A 27,396-nucleotide genomic window follows, 5' to 3' on the forward strand; every position below is an offset into this window, starting at 1 on the left:
AACTCTTCTTCTCTTCACTTTAAAATCAATCGCGGGCATTAAATTTTCCAAGATCATTTATAAAAATCCTAATTTATATAATTTTGAGGGTTGCAATTTTACAATATTTTCAATTATTTAATAAGAAGCATAATTCAAAGTATTACAGGATAGTTATTCTGGAATTATAATTCAGAGGTTCGAGTGCTGTGGGCTGTTACTTCAATAGAATAAAACGGGGGTCGAGTCGACCAGCGCGCTATCGAAGAAAAGAATCTCTGAATTAAAGAACGGAATGAGCTGAATTTGAGTGAATGAGTGAATTGAGAGACGGAGAACATAAGAAATAAACTGAATTAGAGGAATTCGTTATTTTCCACGCATTCCACTGAATCCGTTCAAAAATAACCCCAGCATTGAATTCAGTCATCATTCCACTCACGTGTTATGTTTTCGCCAGTAATGTGTATATGGTGGCCTCCGGCTCATCGAGCCATTGCGGCATATGCTCAAATTTACTAATTTTTTAAATTTCTTAAAATTAAGCTAATTTTACTAATATTTTCATAAATTTAAAAATTCTTGCTATTTTACTCTAAAAACAAAAAATAAGAAAATAAATTTATATATGTATATATTCTCTCTAAATATTATAAAAAAAATCTAATTCATTAATATAACCTAATTCATTTGAAGAATCTATTTCATTCATAGAACCTAAACTCACCATTACTTTCTTTAATACCTTTATCATCAAATGGATCTATAGCTATTTTATATTGTTCTTTTGTTTCTAAATTATGCCTTTTGCTATCAATAGTATAATTAGTTACATATTTACTTTTACCTTCATATATAGCATTAGTATAATCTTCTAAATTAATTTGGTTTCTAATAGTAGCCTTAGTTATTCCTTTTAACTTTTTCTCTTCTTAGAAAACGAAACAGATTTTGCTAGTGTTTGATTTCCCTGTTTTATCCACTACTATACATTCTCCCTATATTCGATCAAAAATCAATCAGAAATAAATTAAAATTACAAATAAGATAAAAATAAAAAAATTTAAAGCAAAATTAACAATTCATTCTTTAAGAGCGATTCACTCTTATTCGGAGTGATCCCCCAGTAGAAAATATCGCTCTTTTCACTCTTAAGGAGTGATTCCCTCTTTTTATAAATTTTTATACTTTTATTTCAAATTATCTATACTTTTCAATAAATTTATATTTTCTTTTACTTTTTCTATATTTATTCCATTATTAATAAGAAATAATACAAAATCATAATATTTACATGAACAACCTTCTTCATTTTCTCTAATGGCTAAAGTACTTTCATTTCTAGAACTTTGTTTTTCAGTTAGATTTCTACTAAATCCTTTAGTTAATTCTACACCTGGGTGTTGTTTCTTTACATGTGCTCGTATCCCATCATATCTCACAATAGAAGCACAATATGGACAATTAACTTTAGTTGAAGTACATTTTCTACATGTATACTTACTATCATCAAAATCAGTTAGTGGTTTTGTTTGATTACATTTATTACAATTTCTTATTGGTGTAACCACTTCATGGATTGGTGTAACCACTTCATGGATTGGTGTAACCACTTCATGGATTGGTGTAACCACTTCATGGATTGGTGTAACCACTTCATGGATAGGACTTTGTCCATCAGTGGAACTGCTTCGCAGATGTTTCACCATTGGTGTAACCATAATTGGCACAGCTGGGTTTACCACAGACAGAGTCTGTTCTCTGACTAATACTTCTGATTTAGAGTTAGGGTTAGAACTAGAGTTATAACTAGAACTATTATTAGAACTAGAACTAGTGTTAGAACTAGAATCAGTGTTAGAACTAGAATCAGTGTTAGAGCTAGTGTTAGAACTAGAATCAGTGTTAGAACTAATGTTAGATTTAGAGTTAGAGTTAGAGTTAGAGTTAGAACTAGTGTTAGAGCTTGAACTAGTGTTAGTGTTAGAACTAGTGTTAGAACTAGTGTTAGAACTAATGTTAGAATCAAAACCAAAACCAGAACTAGAGCTAGATTCGTTTTTTAAAGAACAACCCCATGGAGTAAAACCATTAGCACAAATACCACTTATTGTTATATTACCACATATACATTTATCAATTTTATCTTTATGACATGATTCGTAATGAAATTTTAAACAAGCAATGTTTCCACATTTATAGTTACACTCTAAACATTTTAAAACCATTTATAATAGGTAAATATCTATTATTGTAACAAGACCAAAGGTCCTTATACAGTCCCAACATATTTACCCAATATCTCAATTATATCTTTAGTATTATCTTTAGATTTGACACAATCTTCTAAATAATTCTTTCCAATAACATTGAGTGTATTAGTCTTATATCTTTTATCTAAAATTGCTTCAAGGTCTAATTCTTTTTTATCTTTAATATAATTTATAATTTCATTTCTAAATTCTTCATTACTTGCATATAGACTGTTTAAATTCTTTCGTCCTTCTTTATTTAAGATTCCGGTATATTTATTTGTGTATTCTTGTATGGCATTATGTTCATATTCCCTTTCATGTTCCAGATCTTGATCTTGTTCTCTACCAAATCCATAGTTCAATAATGTATTTGTTCTATTCAACATAGTACTTGCTGCAGTTGCTGCATGTCCAGCATTTCTTACTGATGAATCAGGATAAAAGAAATTATATACCATTAAACCCGAACTTGCAATACCTAAAATAGTTGATAATAATCTAAAACCATTTGCTTTAACCACTTCCTGAGTTAAAACATCATTCTGTATTTTAATACCTTTTAATGTAAGAAGTTTATTAAAATAAAACTGATAATTATCATGACTAATAGTATTTCTATCTGTTGCATTTATCATGAGTGGTTTCATATATGCTATAAGTTTATTTATATCTTCTCTTCCTAACTCATCTTTTAAACTGAGAGCTTTTAAATCAAGGAAACCAACTCTTGAATCATATATCATTGTTCTATTACTATTAATAATAAGAAAAGTATTTTCTTTCTTATTATATTTAATTATACCATAACGAAGTTCATCTGACATTCCGTCTGTACGATTATAATGGTTACTATTTAACTCATTAATTATTTTACTAAAGTCATGTTCACATTTATATATCTCATTAAAGTTTTTAAATAGATCAGGTCCATTATAAGTTGTTAAATAAATAGTATCACAACTCATTCTTGCTGTATTATTTATTTGAGCTGGTTTATGACACATTACAATCATTTGAATATTATGATGTCTACCTTCAGTAAAATAATAGTCTATATCCTTATTTAACTTATCACCCATATCATCAAGTACTATTACACAATTTTTAAATTTATGCATATTCTTTTTTGTGATCATATTCATATCACATTTATTAAATCCAGTATAAAACTTACTAGTCTCAGGATTTATCCAATCTCTGTCATCTTTACACACTATAACTATACTTTTTGGTTGATTTTGATTTTGATCTTGATTTTGATTTTGATTTTGATCAATATAACTGGTTCCCAGATCTTGATTTTGATTTTGATCTTGATCCTGATTTTGATCTTGATTTTGATCTTGATTTTGATCTTGATTTTGATCTTGATCTTGATTTTGATTTTGGACTGAGTATAATTTTAAGTATTGTCTAACAAAATATGTTTTACCCGTACCAGTTCCACCATAGACAATAGTGTGTAATGGTGACTTTTCGTATTCAAATCTAACTAGACTCCTATTCATAAATCCACCAAAGCTTTCTTCTAGTTTTGCATATTTACTCGGTATTGAATCATATACTATAAAACAAAATATAATTAAGAAAATAAAAATTATAACCACGCTACCTGTCTCCATTTTTATAAATGAAAACATAGATAAATATAGACATAATTAGACTTATGGGTCTTCGACCATGGCGGAGCATGACCGGAGGTCCATCCGTGTAACGGTTCCACCGATGCTTCGCAATAATTAGAGTTATGGGTCTTCGACCATGCTTCGCCATAATTAAACATTAATAATATTTATAAGAAAATGCTTATCCTAACTTTTGAGGAATTCAATAATAAATTTAATATTGATAATAGTGCTATGAGTGATATCAGAATAAAAGATATAGGTAAAGATATAAGTCTAACACCAATTGAAATTGTATTGAGAGATCAAACTCCAAATAACGTAAGTGAACCCAACTCCAACATTATTGTAAATTTACATCCAACTGAAGGTACACATTGGGTTTTAGTTATAAGAAGAGAAGGTGGTCCAGTGTATTACTTTGATAGTTTTGGTGTTGAGACGCCACCACTATTTTTAGAAGAATATGTTGATCTAGGCTCTGATGAAAGAATACAACAATATGATGAATCTTATTGTGGGGCTTATTGTTTATACATGATCTATCTTATTGATAGAGGATTTAGAATTAACTCTGCTTTGAATATTCTAGTTAATCAATGTAAATATCCAGGAATGTATAATGAGTGTTTTTGTTTAAGTTGTAGTAGAGGTGGTGATAGAGATAAGGATAATGTTAATGATAATGTTAATGATAATGTTAATGATCTACGAAGTAGTTTTGCTAATATTGATAATGTTAATGATAATGTTAATGATAGTGTTAATGATAGTGTTAATGATATTATTAATGACAATGATAATGTTAATGATGACAATGATAATGTTAATGATAATGATAATGATAATGTTAATGATAATGTTAATGATAATGTTAATGATAATGATAATGTTAATGAAAATGTTAATGATAATGTTAATGTTAGTGATAATGATAATGATAATGTTAATGATAATGTTAATGATAAAGATAATGATAATGATGATAGAGACAATTATATATATCTATTGGATGAAAAACATCAAAAGGGTAAACCTAACAATAATACCCCTACTAATAATATCCGTGAAGCGGTTCAACAGAGTTGTTTGGTTAACCACGAGCGAAGCTCGTTTGCAAATTCACCGATATCTGTAAACATAAATGATGATCTATATTCATGGCTAAATGATGATGATATAATTACTGAAGCCGCATTCCCAGATAATTTTAGATGTATAATATCAGGTCCTAGTGAATGTGGTAAGACATTCTTATTAAAAAAACTAATTCTAGCTAGTATGTATTTTGATAAGCTATACATCATTGGACCTACTGGTGATCAGTACCATGGTATAGAAAGAATAAACCCAAAAGCAGATGTTGAATTCATTAAAGATATAAAAGATTTACCATCTCCCGATAAACTACCCAAAGACTTAAAGAAACTAATGATATTTGATGATGTTAGAGCCAAAGAACCAATTATTAATGAATACTTTTGTAGGGGTAGACATAATAATTGTAATATGATATATCTTAATCAAAACCTGTTCTCTCTGGATAGGCAGAGTGTTAGAGAGAACTGTAATCTATTTATTTTATTTGAACAGAGAGGTAAAGCCCTCATATCTATATATCAAGATTTCTTTAATAATGTGGAACTTAGTTATAATGATTTTGCTAATATATGTAATAAGGTATGGAAAGAACCGTATAATTATATTGTCATTGATATAACTAAAAATAAAAATATTAATGGTAAACTAAGAATTAATTGGGATCGGAGAGTTTTGTAGTTTAGTTTAAGTTAAGTCAAAGATTAAGGTAAAGATAAAGATAAAGACTAAATTAGATGTAGAGTAAAACTTAATACATCACCATTAAAGTCTATAGGTCTTCCATGCTCATCTTTAATATGAAATTCTATATATTCTATTCTATCTTTAGTTACATTTTGATATAAGATATTAGTTGGTATAATATTTATCAAGTAACCTGGTGGTTCAGTTAGATTAAAAGTATATAGTATGTCTGTATCCTTACCATTATCTTTAACGCCAGATATAATATTACAATGAATGTTAATATTACTAAAACCCATAATATCAATAATTTTCTGAGATTTATATCTACCTTTTTTATAAATTATTTTTCTAAATCCTAGTAATGAGGCTAGTGAGTTTTCTATATCAAAGCTGAGTGCTCCTTCTTTTATTTCCATTAAACATTTCATCGTATTCTTATCAGGTTCTATTATAACATTACCATCAGTTTCTTCTTTTATTAATTCTGCTATGTCAGTTAACTCATATGCTCCCGGTGTAATAGTTGAATATAGCAATGGGATTCCTTTATAATTATAATTAAGTATAGATGTAATGTTTGGGCTTGAGGTAGAGATAGGATTAAGGTTAGGGTCAGAGCTAAGAGCCCGAGGTAAAGTTTCATCATCTTCTATAACAGTCCTAGCATATAAGAATTGATTATTTTTCCTATTCACATTAAACACCGAATTATAAACAGATAATCTAATTAAACCTAATTTTGTTGTATTAAGTATAGGTTTGCTAAAGTTAAACTTTTCTGTTGGCTTTATCATTCTAAAGTTAAGTGTATGCTCTTCTTTAGTTTTTGTTAAAGCTTCGTGTATATTTTGTAGTTCTCTTAACATTAAACTATCGGTGAAACCGCGTCGTAGATCAGTCATTTTTTATCTTATAAAAATGGATTTTAATTTGGATACAACTTATGGTTATAATGATGATATACATAAAAGTAAGATTATAAAATATAAACCTAATAATCTAGCAACAATGAATACGGTTAATACTAACATTAATATCATACTCAATAGAGAAGAGAATCACTTAAATTTGCGTGATTCATATCTAGAGATAGAGTTTGTTGTATCAAATGATGCTGGTGGTGTATTTGCTAATGATGCTAATATCAGATTAGTTAATTATGGTATGATGGCATTGTTTAGTTCAATTAAGCTTGAAACTAGTGGTGGTAGGACTATTGAATATATAGATCATTGTCATCCTAATCTATTGATGTATAAGTTATTAACTAGTACTGATGATGAATATGAGAGTGGTTTTGTTAGAAATATAGATAATAGAGATAGTCAACTTAAAGGTGACCATATTGCTGCAGAACGAGGTCATATGTATATGATGATTAAGATGAGAGATCTGTTTGGTTTTATAAATGATTTAGAAAAGATTATATATGGTTTAGGATTTAAACTATTATTAAAAAGAAACAATAATGATAGAGCTCTATATAGAGTTAATGCTAATCCTGGTGCAGTTGCTAATGATGGTAATATAGAAATTAGAGATATATCATGGTGTGTGCCTAGTATTGATCCTAGTAATGATAATAGAATTATTGTGCAGAAAGGATTAAATAAAAAGAATAATGTAGACTTTGGTTATTATGAAAGGAAAACATTTTATAAGAATGTGCCCAATGCTACTAACTTCTTGTTTGATCTAGGTATGGAAAGTGGTATGGAAAGACCACAATATATTATAGTTGGTTTTGAAAATAATAATGTTAATGAGCAAACTCATGATGCAAGTACATTTGATGCAATGAATGTTACTGAATGTTATTGTAAGATTGGTAGTGAGTTTTATCCTGAGGATAGAATGAATATTAATTATGGAACCAATAATTATAATGAGGCTTTTAAAGAGATTATTAGCTTTAATAAAGATTATAATGGGCTACCACATAATATAAAACCATATATAAATCATAGAACATTCAAAAGTAATTATAGAATATATGTATTCGATACTAGATATCAAAGGGATCATATAGGTCCACAACCAATACAACTTAATTTTAAATTTAGTGCTGCAGTTGCAGATGTTATATGTTATGCATTAGTATTAACTAGAAAGGTTATTAGTGTGAATAGTGATGGTAATAAGATGGTAGACATAATATCATAGATATAATTTAAGTCTTAATTATAATTATAATTTTAGATATAACTCTAGCGATAATTTCAATTTTAGATGTAACTCTAGCGATAATTATTATTTTAGATATAACTCTAGCGATAATTATAATTATAGTATAATATAGTTATTGTTATAATTATATACTTATACTTATTTATAACCATATACTTATACTTATATTTATAGCTAGTCAGCTCTAATTGTTACTCTTGTTACTCTTGTTAACACCCAACTATTTCTTATTAGTATTAACAAAACCTTTAGCATAAATAATGTCTAATTTCTTTTTATTCTCTAGAGCCAAGCCTCCAGCTTCAAGCTTAATCTTGGACTTAGGTCTAACCTTGGGCTTGGGCTTGGGTTTAATAACAACAAAAGGATTATGCTTTTTAACTTCCATTATTTTTTATATATAGAAATGAGTCTTTTAAATAAGTTCAAAACCAATTCATATTGTGTTGGTGGCAGACATTATAGTGGCACAAATAACATAAGAGGAGTTATCTCAGCCAAAGGAACTAAGATGTTAAAAGGTAATTGTGTTAAGTGTAATAGAAATAAATCAATGACAGTATCTGATGCAACAATAGAAGCAGAGGGATTGAAAGATTTCTTTAAAAGTGTTGGTAGAGCTACAGTTAATTTTGGAAAGAAAGTTGCTAATAATCCAATAAGAGCATTAGAAATAGCAAGTAAAATAGGTACTGCAGCTGCATCTAGAAACCCTAGAGCTGCTTTATCAGCCACACCTGATTTAATTAAATTTGCAACTCCTGGTGAAGGTATAAAGGTAGTACAAAAAGGAAGAGGTTTATACTTAGGTACAAAGAAAAGATAATTATTTGATTATGATTATATTTATGTTTATGTTTATGATTACGATTATCGGTAAATATTTATACTAATATTATTATTACTAAAGACATTGTTATTACTAAACACTAATAACTTTAGTTTAAAAAAACACTTAATTTATTTTTCTTGTTCTTCTTATAATCCTCATATACCTTGACTAATTCATTATATTCATCATTATCTATTTTATTATCATTCATTGATTTAGTATATAGTTTATTAAATTTATCACTAAACTGTTTAGCTAGAATATACATTTGTGAATATTTTACAATTTTATTTCTTATTTTAGTATTAATTGTTTTTGATAATGAACCACAAACTGTTGCTGTAGCAAAGGCTGTGGGTATAGAATAAGGTAATCCTATACCTGTTAATGCAACTGATGTTGTTGTTGCTGTTGTTGCAATTGATGATAATAGTATTTCTGTTATCTCAGCTACGTTAATATAATTTTTATATCTACTTAACTTCCTATTATAATTATTAGTTTCAGTTTCATAATAATTTCTAATATCTTTTATAATGTTAATATTATTATTAAATTTATTATTGGCTAGGATTTTGTCATTGATGTATTGTTCATTGACAGTTGACAAGTTGGGATATAATAAGTTCTCACTCGGTGCTGTTGGATTGCTCATGGACGTCGTCATAGCTTCGCTTATTTTCATTAGTAAAAAAACTTTCTATTTCTTTAGTTATATCTTCTTGTTTAAATGCATAATGCATCTCAAGTCTGTCTTGCTCTTTATTATCAAGTAACTTACTTCGTAAAAGTATACAAATTATATATTGTACTATAACACCTCTAAGAGATTTATTGTATTCTTTCATTTCCCTTAGACCATTGGTAAACATATCATCTAAATGTATGTTAGTAATATTTTGATTAAACTGATTATTATCAATCTCTTGTTTTAATTGATTATATTTAGAGATAGTATCAGCAGCAACTTTATTACAAAAGTTAACAACATTTGTGACTTCATTTGCCGATTTAATGAATTCTTTAATTAAATTTTCATTAACTTGTATTTCATTTAGCTGTAATATTTTAGTTGTAACTTTATCAAATTCACCTTTTCTTAGTTCAGTTATGTTTCTACTTAAAATATCAATTTTATTAGAAGAGGATATTAAGTTATTGTCACAATACTCTTTATTAACAACATCCTTTTCATCTATTGGAGGATGAACATTTGTAATTTTATAGGTATCCTTCATATCAATATTATCATTATCTTCTAGGAATAACCCACGAGCCTTACTTAGTGTTAAGTTGTTTGTTGATGTTGATTTATGTTTAGCTTGATTGAATCTATTTCTTGTCATTATTTATATTAAGAAATATCTATATTTAATGATTCTAAAACTTTATTATTAGATTCAAAGTCAAACTCGGATTTTAATAATTCCTGTTCGTAATATTTACCTTCTATTATCTCTCCATTAATATCTTCTATTTTATATGTTGGTGGTTGTGTTTTTAGAACTTCATTAACTTTAAATAGTTCTCTATTCCAATTAGAAGTGTAACCTTTAGAGAAGATATTACGTTTATCTGCGTTTCTAACATAATCACCAACTTTAAATTTTGGCTTAATATTCTTAAAATTAAAAGTGTATTTAACCTTATCAGGATTATTAGAAGCATCAACAGGTGTCATATTAATTGTTGAATGGATGTTATTGTTATATGTTAAGACTGCATCATTTAATATATTCACCCAATTACCATCACCATTGATGAACATTGGTTTATTTATTATGTGTAATAATGTTCTATTGAATCTCTCTATGAATACAGCCTTTAAATCACTATAAGTAGAATATAGTTCTGTTTCATGTTCTTTAAGTAAAGATTTAAATGTTTTATTGTAAAACTCACTACCTCTATCTACCCATAACTTTTCTGGTTTTCGACTTTCAGAGCCACCTTGTGGATTTTCGCCTAATATTAATTTAAAGCCATTAGTTATAGATAAACCAGATTTATTCTTTAATGGAATAGCCCATGCATATTTCGTGAATATATCTATAACTGTTAATATAAACTTATAATTATTATTGTATTTACTTAAAGATGACTTATCAATTAAATCAGCTGACCATGTTTCATCTTTATATAATGGTATTATTCTTTCTCGTCTAAACTTTGTTATTTGGGGGTTGAATACTTCTTTAGCTAGGAGTTGTTGTTGTTGTTGTTTATCCATCATTATGCGTGTAGTCAGGTTTACCCTTTATTTACCATAGTTAAAAACAAAATTATCTAGTTGTTCTTGATTAATAATATTCATAGATAATAGTTGCTTAGATATATCTAGCATTTCATCATATAATCCGTCATGACCAGCTTTTGTTTCTAGTATTAATAATTCTAATCTTTGTACTAAATTATTTGGATCTGCAAAGCAGGTTCCCTGATCCACGTAGTGGTGACAACTTTGCTGGTTGGTATCTAACCCTCTGCCAAATATATCATCTCTTACTTCCATTATACGTTTTATTGTTCTATATCTAGCGCTTTTCTTATCCCCTTTTCCAAAATCATATCTAATATCCTTTAAAAACCTTTTAATTTTGTTTTCATCTTCTTCGATGTCATCGTTATATGTTACATTTGGGTTAGTGAGAAATTCAATAAATCCTTCTGAGAATTCGTATATATTATCCCTAACTAAAAATGCACCCTGCTCTAGGGTTATATCAACACCATTCATTTTGTATCTTCTGGTAGGCAAATCTACAAGATTTAATTTTAATTGAGGATTAGTTTGAGTACCCATTTTATGAAGATTCTTGGCTATCTTTGTATCAACAAAAACTGGTGCTATTTCTTGAGTTTCCTCTGTGGTCCCCTTTAACGTTTCATTAATCTTAGAAGTGTTTTCATTGATCCGTGAAGCGGTTTCACCCATCTGGGAACCAGCTTCCTGGATCCGTGAAGCGGTTTCACCCATCTGAGAAGCGGTTTCTCCTATCTGAAAACCAGCTTGTTCGATCATCTTAGTTTGTTTATCTAACTCTTGATTTTGCCAATCTATTGCTCTTAATGTTTGTTCATTATGAGCTAGCCATGTTTCATTGTTTGCATTTATTGTTTTAGTTAAAGGATCAAATAACTCTTCTATTTCACCATAATATTCTTGTTGTTTTAATTTATCTTCTAATCTATTCTTTCTGTTTTGTTTTTCTAGATTATTTAATTCTATGAGTGTTTCTAGTTTAGTCATTTTTATAAAAATAATTATCACAATGCATTACATAATCTAATAGCGGCTTCAATAAACTTTCTATCATCATTAATTGTTAATTCTTTAATAAAATTATTATAATTAGTTATAGCTTTACTTCAATCTGGGAACCAGCTACGCTGATTGGTGAATTTGCAAACGAGCTTCGCTCGTGGTTAACCAAACAACTCCGTTGAACCACTTCGTTGATATTATATTTCTTTGCATGTTCTAAGAATCTTTCTTTTGTATGATGAAACCTATATCTATGGAGATATATGCACAACCTACAATAGAAATGTTTAAATCTATACTGAGAGATGTGCTTATTTACTTTACACATTCTGCATACTAAATATTGATTAGGATCATTATGATGCTTACTCAAATGATCATGTCTCTCTCTATAAGTTATGATTTCATTACATATATAACATTGGAATGGTTTACTCTGACAATCGTCGCAACACCAACACCATGCCTTATTTTTACATTTATCACATTTGATGCTAATCATTTTTATAGTATTGAAAAGATATATAAATAATATTATTTCAAAATTTGGTATATAAAAATGAATCAACAAGATTATACCGGTTACATTCATTCCACTAGTGAGCAAGTCGAATCTGTAAGTGAGCGAGCCCAATCTCATGGACAAGTCCAATTTGGGGGTGGACAAACTCAATCTAGTGATAGTAGTACAGCTATCCAAATGTTAAAAAACAAAAACAAACCAAGGGAAGATCTACGAAGCAGTTTCACTGATAAGGAAAGACAAAAAAGGGAAGCAGAAAAAGGTTTAGAAGCAATCAGAAGGTTTAATCAGGTAAATGAAGAAGTAAAAGAGTTGCATGATAAACAGGTTGCTAAAACAAAACAAAGGAGTGAGGATATGAAAAATCTAATGCTTGAGGCTGAGGCTAAATATCATCCAGATTTAGATCTGCGAAGCAGTTTCACTGATCTGCGAAACAGTTTGGTAAACCACGAACAAAGTTCGTTCATTGATCAATCTAAAGATTCAGATAGAGATTCAGATAGAGATTCATCTGATGATTTTGTCTATGTCCAAAAGCCTAAAACAAATAAGTTTAAATCCGCGAAGCGGTTTCACCGATGTGAAGAATGTAATGAAGAGTTAACTCAAAAGAATTATAATAGACACATTCAATCACTTAAACATAAAAAGAATTCACGATTATACAATAGAAATAAAATTATTGAGAGTGCTAATGAGGATGGAATAAAACTTACTAATGAAGATATAGAGCAAAAGATAAATGAACAGTATACACGAAGTGGTTACACCAATTCTGAACTAGGGGGAATAAAGTATTGTGATAGTTGTGACATGTATCTAGATAATAATACTGCTTATAATAATCATGTGACAACGTTAAAACATAAGAATAATGTCAGACTAAATGATGGAGAGATAATAAAGAATGGAGATAAGTTTGATTGTATAACATGCAAGACTAGTCTAAGTCAATATAGTGTGGAACAACATTTTAAAACAAAGATGCATCTGAATAATGTTGCGGGAATAACTAAAGATAATGATCTACGAAGTAGCTTTGCTAATAATGATAGAGACAGTTCAGGTTATTGTGGTATATGTAATACTAGATATGGTAATAAAAATGAACACAATGAATCAGATCATCATAAAGAAAAGGTTAAACAGAAAAAGCTTACTGATGGAAGGTGGAGAGAGAAAGTAAATGAATTAGGATTAGATCATAACATGAAGCATAATCAAATAATAATAACGAGTAGTGATCATGAAGATCCTAAATTCTTGAACATACTAGAGTCATTGCATAATATACATCCATATATTAAGTTTAACACCTTTGATGTAGTTAAGTATACTAAACCTACAGATGATCTACGAAGTAGCTTTACTAATCAAATAGAAGAAAACGAATTCACATTTAGACTAATGACTAGACAATTTAACGGTCCTAATGATTTGGATATGTTGAATAGTGAACTAGAGACTAGAATGCAAGAACAAGAGATGAATCAATCTGGATGGAGTATGCAAAGATTTATCAAAAGAACTATGTATATACACAGGTTTTATCCCACTGGTGGATGTACTACTGAGTTACCATTCACATGTAGATATATACTTAATATAAAGAATACTGATAACAAATGTTTATTATGGTGTTTAATTGCTTATCTACATCCTGCTAAAGACAATCAATATAGAGTTAGTAATTATAATAAACCAGAATATATTAATGAGATAAAATTACCAAATGGGATTACACCTCCATATGATTATTATCACTTAAAGAAAATACAAGAACTAAATAAAGATAAAGTATTATTTAATGTATTCAATCTAAATAAAAATAAAACTATTAATCCTGTATTAATTAATCATAATGATTCTAAAGGATGTAATATATTATATTGGGATAATCATTACTTCCTATGTAAAGATGTATCATTCTTATTAAGAAAATCAACTAAACATAAATGTTATCCATGTCTAAAATGTTGTGTATCATTTAGAACAGAAGATGCATTAAATAAACATTTAGAGAGGTGTAATAATACTGGAAGAAGAACATTCCATAAAGATGAATATCTAAAGTTTGATAAGTTCCATTATAAAAACAGAGTACCATTTGCTATGTATTACGATTTTGAATGTATAATAAAAGATGGGAAACACTTACCTATTGCTTGTGGATTATATTTAAGAAGTGACTATCCTGATATTTTAGAAGATAAGTATGAATGTTATTGTGGAGAAAAAGTAGTTGATTGGTTTGTAGAAAGAGTAGATTATTATAATAAATTATTTAAAGATATATTTAGTATGAATATTCCAATGAAAGAAGATACTATTACTCCGTTATATAGTAGATGTTATTATTGTAATGAGGAAATGGGTGAAGACGTTGTTAGAGATCATGATCATCTAAATGGTAAATTTAGAGGATATGCTCACAATAAATGTAACCTCCAAGCTAAGAATAATTTTGTACCAATGTATGCATTTAATTCTTCTAATTATGATAATCACCTATTTATAACTAAACTAGCAAAGAAGACCAGAATTAAAGTATTAACTAAAACTGATGAGAATTATATTAGTATTGATATGGGTTATGCTAAAGCATTAGATATGTATAGGTTCTTCCATCCACTTAGCTTAGATGCCATAAGTAAGACATTGAGTAATGAAGAATGTATAACATTAAATAAATGTGGGTTAGAAAGACGTAAAGGTATATTCCCATATGAATGGTTTGATAGTATAGATAAACTACATGAAACAGCACTACCACCTAAAGAAGCATTCTATTCTAAGTTGAAACAATGTGATATTACAGATAAAGAATATAAGCAAGCAATTGATTGTTGGAAAGATACTAAATGTGAGACAATAAAGGATTATATGATGTTATATCTTAAAACAGATGTATTGTTATCAGTTGATGTATTTGAGAAATTTAGAGCTATGTGTTTAGAATATTATGAAATAGATCCATGTTACACTTATTCTACTCCTGGGTTAACCTGGTTGTGTGGGTTGAAATATACTATTGTTTGGCTTAAGTATTATAAAGAAAATACAGTTAATATTTATGATACAATACAACACTGTATAAGAGGTGGGTTAGCTTCAGTATTAGGTAATTGTCATGTAAAATGTAAAAATAAAGAAATAGATCCTGAGTATACAGGGACAGAGAATTATTTAAAGTATTTAGACTTCAACTCATTGTATGCTTCTGCTATGGTACAACCTTTACCTACTGGTGAGATCAGAGTATGTGAAGATCTGGCATACACTAAATCTAGCTCTAATACTGGATACATCTATACAATTGATATAAAGTATAATGATGAGTTGAGACAGAAAACAAAGAAATATCCATTCTTTCCTGAAAAGACAAAACCAAACATTGATCAGTTTACAGATTATCAAAATGAAAATAAAAAGAAAGGATATAAACCTAATGAGAAGTTAATGCTAAAGTTAACAGATAAAGAAAACTATGTAATAGATGGAGAGATGTTAGATTGGTATTTAGATCATGGTTTAAAATTGGAAGATATTACAATTAAACAAAAATTAGAATATAATAAGAGTGAATGGTTAAAACCTTATATAGAGTTCAATATTCAGAAAAGAAAAGAAGCTAAAGCTAAGGGTGATAAATTTGGAGATGTATTCTTTAAACTAATGAATAATGCCTTTTATGGAAAAACAATAGAAAATGTATATAACAGACAAGATGTAGAGTTAGTTAATGATGTAGATAGATATATTAAATTAGTAGAAAATATTAGTTTTAAATATGCTGTAGAGTTTGATGATGATCTAGTAGCTGTACATAAAACAAGAGGTAATGTTAAATTAGATAAGTTTAATTATATTGGATTTGTTATATTAGAAAAAGCTAAACTATTCATGTATAAAGCCATATATGATTACTTTGAGAAAGAGTTAGATTGTAGTTATCATTACACAGATACTGATAGTATATTTATAAACATAAATGTTCCATTGGATAGTACTATAGAAAAAGAAATGAATAAGATAAAAGATATATTGCATAATAATGAATTAGGTAAGATGAAAGATGAAATACCTAATGATACTATTATGGAAGCTTGTTTCCTTAAAGCTAAAGCATATTGTTACAATACTGTTAAACGAGAAGAAGAGAAAAAGTTAAAAGGAATAACTAAGGCTACTATTAGAAACCAAATTAATTTAGAAGATTATACTAATGCTATATATGAAGGTAAAAGTAAATATGTAACTAATTATACTATTGATAGCAAAAGGCATAATTTAGAAACAAAAGAACAATATAAAATAGCTATAGATCCATTTGATGATAAAGGTATTAAAGAAAGTAATGGTGAGTTTAGGTTCTATGAATGAAATAGATTCTTCAAATGAATTAGGTTATATTAATGAATTAGATTTTTTTATAATATTTAGAGAGAATATATACATATATAAATTTATTTTCTTATTTTTTGTTTTTAGAGTAAAATAGCAAGAATTTTTAAATTTATGAAAATATTAGTAAAATTAGCTTAATTTTAAGAAATTTAAAAAATTAGTAAATTTGAGCATATGCCGCAATGGCTCGATGAGCCGGAGGCCACCATATACACATTACTTTGACCTTTGTGAGCTGACTTTCAACAGCGGAAAAGAGGTTCCTACCTGGGAAAACTCCTCCTTCGTCCCACTCATCTGCACAGTCGGGTATTTCATCACAGATCCATGACACAGGAATGCATTGCTGAAACAACCGCATACAAAATGTGCCGTCGAAAATTACTATTATTTCACAGCTTCAATTTTTTCACTCACTCACTTGATAGGAACTTGAGAGTGACTCAGCAACAAATGTGGATAATTTTTTCATTGTATTTTCCCCAAAAATTTGGAAAGCTTGGAAAACTTCACAAAAAAGTTAGAAAGAGTCTCGAGAAGTGATACATGCTAAAGTTTTCCTCAAGCAAGTAATAGAGCGTCTCATTCTACAGAGAACAGTTCACCCAATGAACATTTCAGCGCCCTTAAGAACCTGGGATGTGGTATGTCACACAAGAACCCTATTTTCATACCCATTAGGTCGCTGCCATTGAGAAATTGCACAACACGACATGCAATACAAGCGTCTACCGGTATAACGAGTTTTTGAGTAAATCACTCCCTTCTATGTACGATAAAAGTTTGTGAATGAGAACGGTTTGTACTTATAATTTATCCTTCTGATTGGTTTTTAACAACTACTTTCTTTGAAAATTGATGTATATCAGTACCGCTAGACGCTTGTAATGCAGATCGTCTATTGAGATCTTTTACAAATATCCGACAGGGGTTAGGAATGAGAAAAACTCACCCCAGTGTTCGGACAGTCAACATTTCCGTCACCACAGTCAATTTCGAAAGTGTAGTTTACACCCAGATCTTCAGCCAGGGAGTTGTACATGGAAGTAGTCACATAGAGATCCAGGTCTCCCAGGCCCTCGTACTTCGATACCCTGGATACCACACTCTTGCGCACTGGATTCGAATTGCACACTGTCACACTTGGAAAAGTGGCCTAAAATAAAATGCCTGTCTCTTTTTCTCCGGTTGCGGACCCCTTATACATATGTATGGAGTTCTCAGGATGTTTACAAAAAAGAGCACTCTATCGTGTTATTTTCAACCATTTTGCATTTCCGTAAGAACCGTTATTGTGCTGAAGCTATGCCCAGTCGAAAAATAATGGATAATTTATAAATATTTATAAATTTTTTGAAAATAATGGATAATTTATAAAGATTTATAAATTGGTAGATTATAATGCAAAATTTATTTCATCGAACGATTTTCAGTGTTTTCTACAAATTTTCTTTAACTCACGCAAAGGCTTTTTGCATTTCACTTGTATCTGAAGCCATTCGAAAAATTTTAAAAATTTTTGAAAATAATGAATAATTTATAATATTTACAAATTTCTTAAAATACTGATCATGATGATCATGCTGATCCTACTGATCATGCTGATCATACTGATCGTGCTGATCCTGCTGATTATGCTGATCCTACTGATCATGCTGATCATACTGATATTTCATATTTGGAAAATCATTAACAAATTGGTCAATATTTTACGGTTTTCACCTGATTTTCACTAGACGCAGCAGATATATATAACAGCAGGGAAACTTACTCAGCTTAGTTTACAAAAATTGTGAGAAAAATTTTCAAAACTTGTTTACCTGTTGTCTTAATTTTGACAGTACTGAACAAAAAATTACATAAGTCATTTAAAAGCATTTATTACGTATTAAGCAAATAAAATCGTGTTGACATAGAATTAAGGCATAGGTTGCTAATCGAAAAAATCTTTGGTTGATTTACCCTGCAAACGATTTGTGTTGAAAAAATTATTATGACAATCAAACTTGGGACCTACTTTAGTGTTCCTGACAAGAGATATCTGAGTGTCCACTTTGTAGTCCAAGTACTCGTTTACCAAAATAATCATTTGGTACAAGAATACCCCTGATAGTATAATGTATGCTGTTGTCCAGAACAAAACCAGTAACACACTACGTTCCAAAATTTCATTGTCTCCGTTTCATTAGTAGTTCCTGACGTTTTGATTAATATCGAAATGATATTATTAATATTCATCTGATTATTGCCAATGATTTCCAAAATTTTGCTGACAAATCTCTTTCTCTCACACATACTTTCTATCCTTCTCTCCGGTCTCTCATTTTCTCCAAGCAGAGTATATATCGTTTGAGCATGCCAGAACAAAAAATTCAATCTTATTCAGATGTTGATTTTTGTTTTTTTTTCGAAGAAAAAAAATGATTTTGTCTCGTAACTCTCAACTCAACTCCGGAAATTACAAGTAGTCTTACCCTCAGATTTTAAGAACCCTAAAAAATGATAAATTTTCAATTAATTGCGATGTTCAACCGAAAATCTAAAACCCTTAGAACTTTTAGAAATCTAACAACCATGTCTATACTTGTCCAAAAAATCAAAAGAAATCCCATAAAAAGAACCAATTTGAAATCACTTTTTCAGACAACGAAACCAACAGACGAAAAAACTGCAAAGTGAACATAACTTCAAAGACCATTGAATATTAATTGTTATCCGTTCTAAATTGTCAGCTTAACTTGCTATGCAGAAAGAGAGAAGATGTCTGTGTGTCTGAGAGAGAGAGATAGAGAGTTTTGATAATTTTGTTTGCTTTTTCTTATTTTTTTATTCTGAAAAATATTTCTTATTTCTCAAAATTAAAATTGAAAGAAAACAATGTTGACCATCATTAGCTGTTTTCTGTTCAAATTTTTAATGAACAGTTTTAGTCAACAAGATTCAAACTATACAATCCGGGCGCCCGCCGCTACCAAATTTTTGAGTAAATTTACTCGTCTTTTCTACCACATTTCAATTTTTCTATATTAATACTGTGTGCATTTGAAAACATGTGTGCGGTGCCCTATTAAGTAATCTTGAAACATTAAATCGTAAAATTGAGCGGCAAAGGGATTAAAATTTTGTGAATCGCCCTTAAAGCCAAACGTAAGCACTTTTCACATTTATTTGATCCTATTTTTCATATTAAGGCTCTTAATTGACCTCTGGAAGCCAGTTTCACAAAATTTGATCGCTTTTCGCATTGAACGGAAGTCGACACCTGAAAGGTCCAGCCACTTTCTTCGGGAGTAAATTTTTTTCGGTACCGGTCGATGCTCGTATTGAACGTACAAAATAGACCGACTAAATATGCATTGTCTTTCAATCGGTGTCATAGCTGCGTCTTGTTTTCTAATTTCACATTAGATAGATTTTTTGCAGGACATTACAAGCTTTTCTAAGAAAGGTTGCTTTGTTAGAGTGCAAAACGAATAATTTTTTAGAAAGATTACAGCCTTTTTGAAGATTACTTTGCAGCATGCTGAAAAATTATTCAAGATATATTTTTATCTCGTCCGAAATCTAGTAATACATTTAGGTGCTGTTTTGTGGTTGGTGATGTTTTTTGTAAAAACTTTTAACACTCACTCATTGAAGTTCCTCTCAGATAATTTTCTTGACTTTTAAAAGAGAAAAAGAACTGAGTTTATCCAAGCCACTGATTTCAATAACAAAGCTCTATTTTTTATAAATTTAGTACAAAGTCATTTCGACTTTTTTCGGAAAGTAGAAACTAATTGCAAAAGAGAAATTAGTTAAAAAGTAATAAATGAGATTCGCGAAAGTATCAAACTCAATTATAGCTGAAAGAGATTAACTCATGAATTTATAAGATTCATCTGACTACAATATTCAGTATTGAAATTCCTGTCCCAAGTTGATAATATTCTACAAACAACGCGTGTATAATACAATACCAAACCAACACAAATCTTTGAAATATATTTTTTGCTGAAAATTATTTATCTTTCTATAATTTTTGTATGAAAAAAGAACAATGATTTTTGAGCCCACAAATCTCAATCACATTTTAAACGCAGTTATGTTAATTTTGATTTAAGTCAACTTTGGTTAAGTCTTTTTGGTTGAGCATAGTTCTTTCAAATCTGAGGGGATTGTTCTTATCAGATTTTATTAGTTCATTTCTGCCTGTGATGTTGTGATCATAGAGTTTAGTTTGGTCTGGGACTTCAACCTAGACAAATATGAAAGCGGAAACATTTCCTGTGAGCGTTGACAATCTCTGGGGCCATACTTTCGCCAGATATGCGTAGTGCCCTGGCAATGTGGATCCAGTTGGACTTCTGTCTCTCTCGTTGTCTTCTCGATGCTCTCACTTCTGTGAAGGACATTACAGTAGCAATGAGGATTGTTTAAACCAGCTATTTATTCTATTGTTGTAAAATTACCAAGGTCGAGAACTCGGATTGCAATTTGGTCGAAGAAATGGAAGAAAAGACTACAATGATTGGAATTTTAATGGGCAGATCGGATCAAGGAAAATATATGCCTGAAAAAATTTTTCAAATTGTCAAAAATCTCAACATTGCTTGTCTTTTTGATCAGTTCTCCACTCGATTTAAGCAAATATTTACCAACCTCTTTAATGAAATTTTTTATTTGAAACTAAAAATATAATTTTATTATTTTGTCATACGAACCATTCCTAGTGAAAAAATTATACAAGACCGCTCAATGGAAAAAAAATTAATTGAGTGAAACGGAAACAGAGTCCAAAACGGGCCTGCAAGAGAACTACAGTCAACTTCAAATCCAACCGATTCCCTTTGTGTTCGAGTCTGTTGAGTCTAACTTGAAAACGATAAGAAGTTTGGAATCAACCGGGCAAAATTCAGATCATAAAAGTTATCTTATCTAAAAAGACACATAGCTAAAAACAAATAGACTTTTAGTTGTGCAGCAAACTCATAAGTTTGCTCAGTACCAAACTGATATTGAAGCTTTACTTATTTATGACTTTTAAAAAAAGATGTAAATAGAAAAAAATTTATGACACAACCAACAAAGATGTTAACGTTGTTTATCATTTATCGAATCCTGAGTATAGATAGGATGATTAGAAATATATCTAAAGCTATACTTGAAGTTTAATTAATTCTATCTTTACTGTCAATCTTAATTTTTTTGTGAAAGTTCGCCATCGATTATATATACATTAGAATTAGTATTATTTACATTTCTAAATCTGTGTGTTGTGCGTAAATTCTTGGCGAAAAAGCCAAAACTGAATAACTTGCGTGTTTCACACGAACAGATTTTTTGCAAGTAATAAAAAATTTTGGCGCGCTATGTAGCCTTTAAAGTTCATCTGTCTGAGAAAGACCTTCGAGTTTTTACCTGGAAATTTAATGAAAAACGGTCAATTCCCTCGCATTGTTTTAGCGGAGTTGGGTGCAATCACTTTTGAGCTCCTGAGTTCTGAAAATGGACATTTTTGAAGGTCTCATTGAGAAATTAGCGCTCTTAACCTACATTTTCCCATATACAGTCTGGCAATTGCAAAACTCTTTGGACAAAACTTGACCATCATTGTTTCCCGATTGTTTTTCTGAGGAAAGAAGGCAATAAATTGCATTACTCCAACAGCGAATTTCTAATCTTAGATATAAAAGACAAAAATTCTTACTTCTTATAAAACTCGAAACACATTTATACACGTAAACAGGTAATCTAACTAAGTTACTATAGTCATAGGCACTGCCTTTAATCTTAAAACAACCAAATACCTTAAAACACAAGTTCAAGGAGAAAATGCATATAGTTTTTGTTACTTTGTTTGTTGTTTCAACTGACAAGTACTGACATATCTCAAAGAATTCGCTCAATATCAGTTTGATAGCGTAGTTTTAATCATATTTGAAATTCAAAATATCAAAATTTCAGTGACAATTTTGAAGAATTGATGAAATTAGAAAAGAAAGAAGTTTCTTATCCTTGTAAAGCCATAAAAGCCAAATTACCTTGCTCACCGGAAGCCGGCACATTAAAAAAAACAGACTGATACAGGCACAACCTGATTTTGTTCGATAAAAGACGGGGAAAAAATTCTATTATAAATGCTTTTACTTTCAAAATACCACCTTATACTACCATGGTTGAAACGTTCCAAAAAACAAAGAATCCTGGGGAAGATTTTGGGGTTGATTAAGTTCAAATAGGAGAAACTTAAGCCGATTTAAAAAGTTTGTATATAAACGCGTAGAGACAAAATGCTAGAAATGGAACTAATATTCAGTGCTCCTTCTAAGAACTGCTATTTTTGGAATTAAGAAGTTCCATCAACAAAAATTTAATTAAATACATCCACAAAAGTTAGGGTTTAGGTTCATCAACTCACGAAAGCTGAGCTTCTTGGCAATTTTGTACCCGGAACTTTAATGGAAAATATTCAAATGACATGCGTTTTTTAGCAGAACTGGTTGCATCCGCTTTAAACCTTTTGAGCTCTCAATTTGGTCATTTCTGAGAGTCTCAATTGGATATTGGTTTTCTTAACCTATAGTTTCTAAACAGAGACAGGTTATTTCAAAACACTCATATCAAAAACTTGGCTATCCTTTTTGCCTGATAGTTATATTGCAGAATGATGATCCTAAATTCCAGTGCGCCTTCATTGATTTTCTAATCTCAGATATAAAACAAAAACTCCTTTTTTCTAACTATGTTCAAAACATAATTCTACTCGTTAATTTCAAATGTAACTATGTTAGTATATTCATCTGTACTAACTACCCTTCATCAGAAAACTACTAATTGCCTTAAAAACGAAATTTAATTTAATTAAATAATGGATACAATGTTTATTAGTTTGTTTGTTATGTTAACTTAAAAAAAACGATTAAAAGCTGTCATGTCTCAAATAATTGGTTCAATTTTTTCAATAACACTCAATAATTCTCCAAAATTTTGTAAAAAAAAAACAAATCACTTCTGAAAAATACTAGCAACGTTTATTTTGTCGTTTCAACTGGTTCATTTATTGTCCTGAGTGAGAGCGACAAAAAACGCTTGAAAAATTTTGTTTTCACCGAGTAACTACATTTAATGTCTTTGCTTTGGTTTTAGTAGTAGCTGATACAAACAAGCTGGAGAACAGCGCTACCTTCAGATAGTTAATCACGAAAGTTAACCACTTGCTTAAAAAAACTTTGCCTAAACGTGTGAAGTGCATTGGGACAATTCCCAACTTTAACATTCATCGTGCTTAAAGTCCTCCGAATTTGATGTTTATTTTGCAAGATCTGGTAAGAATCTTGCAAGTTATTGCAAAATATTCGTAGGGATACAAAAGAATGTTAGACGTTTCCCGTCCTGGGGGTTCAAAAGCAGGTTCCTATCATGAGTAGGAACTATCATTGGTCTTGAGAGATGGAAACTATCCTCTTGTAATGTTGGCAACTGGTAGCTCCCACGCCTGTAAAGCCCCATTTGATAAACCACGCTTCCTCAAAACTGACCTCACAGATTGGTAGTTTGAAAACGTTTCTTCGCCTCCTTGTTCGCCCACAGACTGGTCATAAACAGGGGGAGGCTTGTCGGGAATTTGGGTCAAATTGGAAGAAAACCGAACACGACCTCGGCTTTGTTCAGCCATAGCAGCGACACGAAGAATTTAATTGGTAATTTGTTCACGCTTCATGTCTCAAAAGTGTATAGCAAAAACTCGAAAACTGAAAATAAGATTGTCAAAGGTAAGTTGTTAGCAATGAAGGCCGGATGTTTGAATTTTGGTCTGCACAATAATAATTAAAAATTATCTGGAGTGGTTCTCTCAGTTTGAAAATATCTATATCCGTTTTAATTAGCAGATATAAATTAATAACGTTGTAAAAATAGTGCTGCAAAAATGTAATTTTTCAGGTGATAATCATACGAATACAATGCGTTTATTCAAGTCATTTGCTGTTGTTGGAGTTTATGACAGGTCTTTCAAATAAAAGCGTCTAACAACTGTGCGATTTTGCTTATCCATTTTTGGTTCAAATTTCACTTAATCGTTTTATATTCTGGTATAACTTACTGGTCGTGTTGCAAAATGTAAAAACTGCTGGTAAAAAGGTACCTTTGATGTTACTCTGAAGAGAACAATAATACATTTCGCTTCGGAATGAAAAATTGAAAACAAATTTAGCAATTGGGCTTACCAAGGTCAAGGTGGCAGACGGAAGTGACCTCTGATAAGAGTCAAGTCGAACGCACACGGTAGGTTTCCAAACCAAAACTACAGGGTCTGGGAATTGTTTTGAGTGGACAAATGTCTGCCCAATGGTCTGATTTTGGTCTTATCAGAGGTCACGTCCATCTGGGATGATCAGATCAGAGGCGAATTGAGGCACATATTAGTCTGATCAGAGAAACTTTGAGCGCAATTGGGTCTGATCGGGAATAATTCAGCACATAAGCCTAATCAGGAGTGACAATTGAGCGAAGGATAGTCCAATCTTAAGTAACTCTGAGCGCACAAAAGTCTGAACATTGGTTTTTGCGCCTGGCGTTTTGATGATTAGGAAAACGGCTTCCTCAGTTGATATTTCAGTTTGGAGATGATCTCATCAGAGGCCATTTCTGGCGCATCTGGCCAATGGTCTGGAAAATGGTGTGGGCGAGAATATGATTTAAGTCTGATCAGCCCTCACTTATGAATGGGAAGGCCTGATCAGAGCACCCTTCCAGTGAAGTTCGAGCGCACGCATTTATTCGAGCGCACATTAGTCTGATCAGAGTTATTTGATTTGAGACAAACTAATCAGAGGTTAATTTGGTCTGGAACGGTCTAATCAGAAGTCACTTTGGTCTGACACTTCAACCTAAGCTGTGGTTCAATGAGCAAAAAATTTTGCAATGAAAAATTGATTGAGAGATGGATTGAAATTGACTCTTCCAGAGAACTGCAGAGGTCCAACAGAGCAGTGGTCTGAAATATTTCATGTCAAGTTGATATGTTTGACGTGTGAATTCATTTGGCAATCATTGCATCTAAACTTGGTCAAAATTTTTGCAAAATATATGAGCACATAATTAAATTACGAATGGTTTTATATCCCATTTTCAGATTTTCAGTTATTTTTTCTTGATATAACTCATTACATTCTTCATCATCTTGATTTGGTCAATATAGCTGTATAAAATTGTTCGAGGAGTTCTTTTGCAGTAGGCCTGTTGGAAATAATTTTTTAGTTTAATCCCAAAGTATTTGTTGTTGAAAGTGTTTTGTCTCACACGTGGTTTTTAATTAATGGCTAACCCTTATGAAATCAAACAATGACTTTGTAATATGCAATTATTGCCTTTTTATCTGTCCTTTTAGACGTTTTCATTGAAAGTTGCACTTTTCAAAATTTTTTTAGTGTACGATGTTTTTTCGTTATAAATTGGAATCATTTGAATGTTTGATGAGCCGCTTTTATTTTTAACGTCGATTCTGGATTTGTCCGACCAAGTTTTTAGTTTCAGCTATTTGCTTTTCCATTTAAGGCACCCTTCCTCTCTTTTAGCCACGAGGTTTCAGTTTACAGTAAAAACCAAACTGTCAAATATCGCCCAGTATACCCTCTATAAGACTGGCTTCTAGCTTGTTCTGTACAGGACTTGCAATTAGCCATTCTAAAACCATTCTAAAAAAAGTTAAGTAAAACAATCTGCTGGATCGAGAAGTTTTGCAATGATTATGTAAGAAGTACGCTGAAATGCATTCAAAACACTTCTAAAAAGTTTCATTGCAACTCAACATTTTAATTTGAATGAACTTTGAGCTAAATTTTAAGAAAATTCCTATTATTTCAGCGCATCCGAGAACAGAAATAGCCTAGTGCATTTTTGACGCTTATCTTGAAAGTTTTGCTAATGATGCCTATCTTGCTAGTATTCTTATTTTTGTAACTGGCGCTTTTATCTGGTCAGCTTTCTTGCAAAGCGACTTTAAAAATTGAAAAATGAATATCAAACAATTTTGCTCAAGGAACTTGCAAATTTTAACACAAATTTAATTCTTGGCCGGTTTTTCTAATGAGAGGGTCTAATGTTTTTTTTACCATTTTGGACAATTAAATAAGTACCAAGTGAAAACCATAAATGGTCACTTTTGTCAGCCTTCCAACTGAAACTTGTTCAATGGCACTTTTACTGTGGTACCACACAGCTGAAATATAAATATTGTGATCCTAGTTTTTTTCTCTAAAACAATTATGTTCTCGAGATTTTTAGTGTCTTTCTTTGTTCTTTTTTCGTTTTTGGCGTCCTTTTTTAGTCTTTTTTGAGGTTCTGCTACTCATCGTATTGCACCGTCTCTAGTAGTCAAATAAGCTAAAAGGGCCTGAGCTTAAACTAGTACTAGATTTCCGGGCGTCTATCTTACCACGGTTTTGCAAGAGTTCGACGCTTATTTTGCAAGACCGTTGCCCCTGCAAGTGCTCAAAGTTTATCCTGCAAGATTCTCTGATTTTCGACGTCTATCTTGTAAGATCTTGCTC

At 30.5% G+C, this 27,396-nt stretch overlaps 1 protein-coding gene across 1 annotated transcript in view; it reads right to left on the minus strand.

Annotated features, from left to right (window-relative positions):
• LOC142342414 (uncharacterized) overlaps positions 1–27,396 on the minus strand; it is a 150,524-nt gene that overhangs the window by 100,091 nt on the left and 23,037 nt on the right. The window lies entirely within an intron of this gene.

This window comes from Convolutriloba macropyga, chromosome 7, assembly GCF_964194025.1.
Source record: "Convolutriloba macropyga chromosome 7, txConMacr16.3, whole genome shotgun sequence".
NCBI classification, from domain to species: Eukaryota; Metazoa; Xenacoelomorpha; order Acoela; family Convolutidae; genus Convolutriloba; species Convolutriloba macropyga.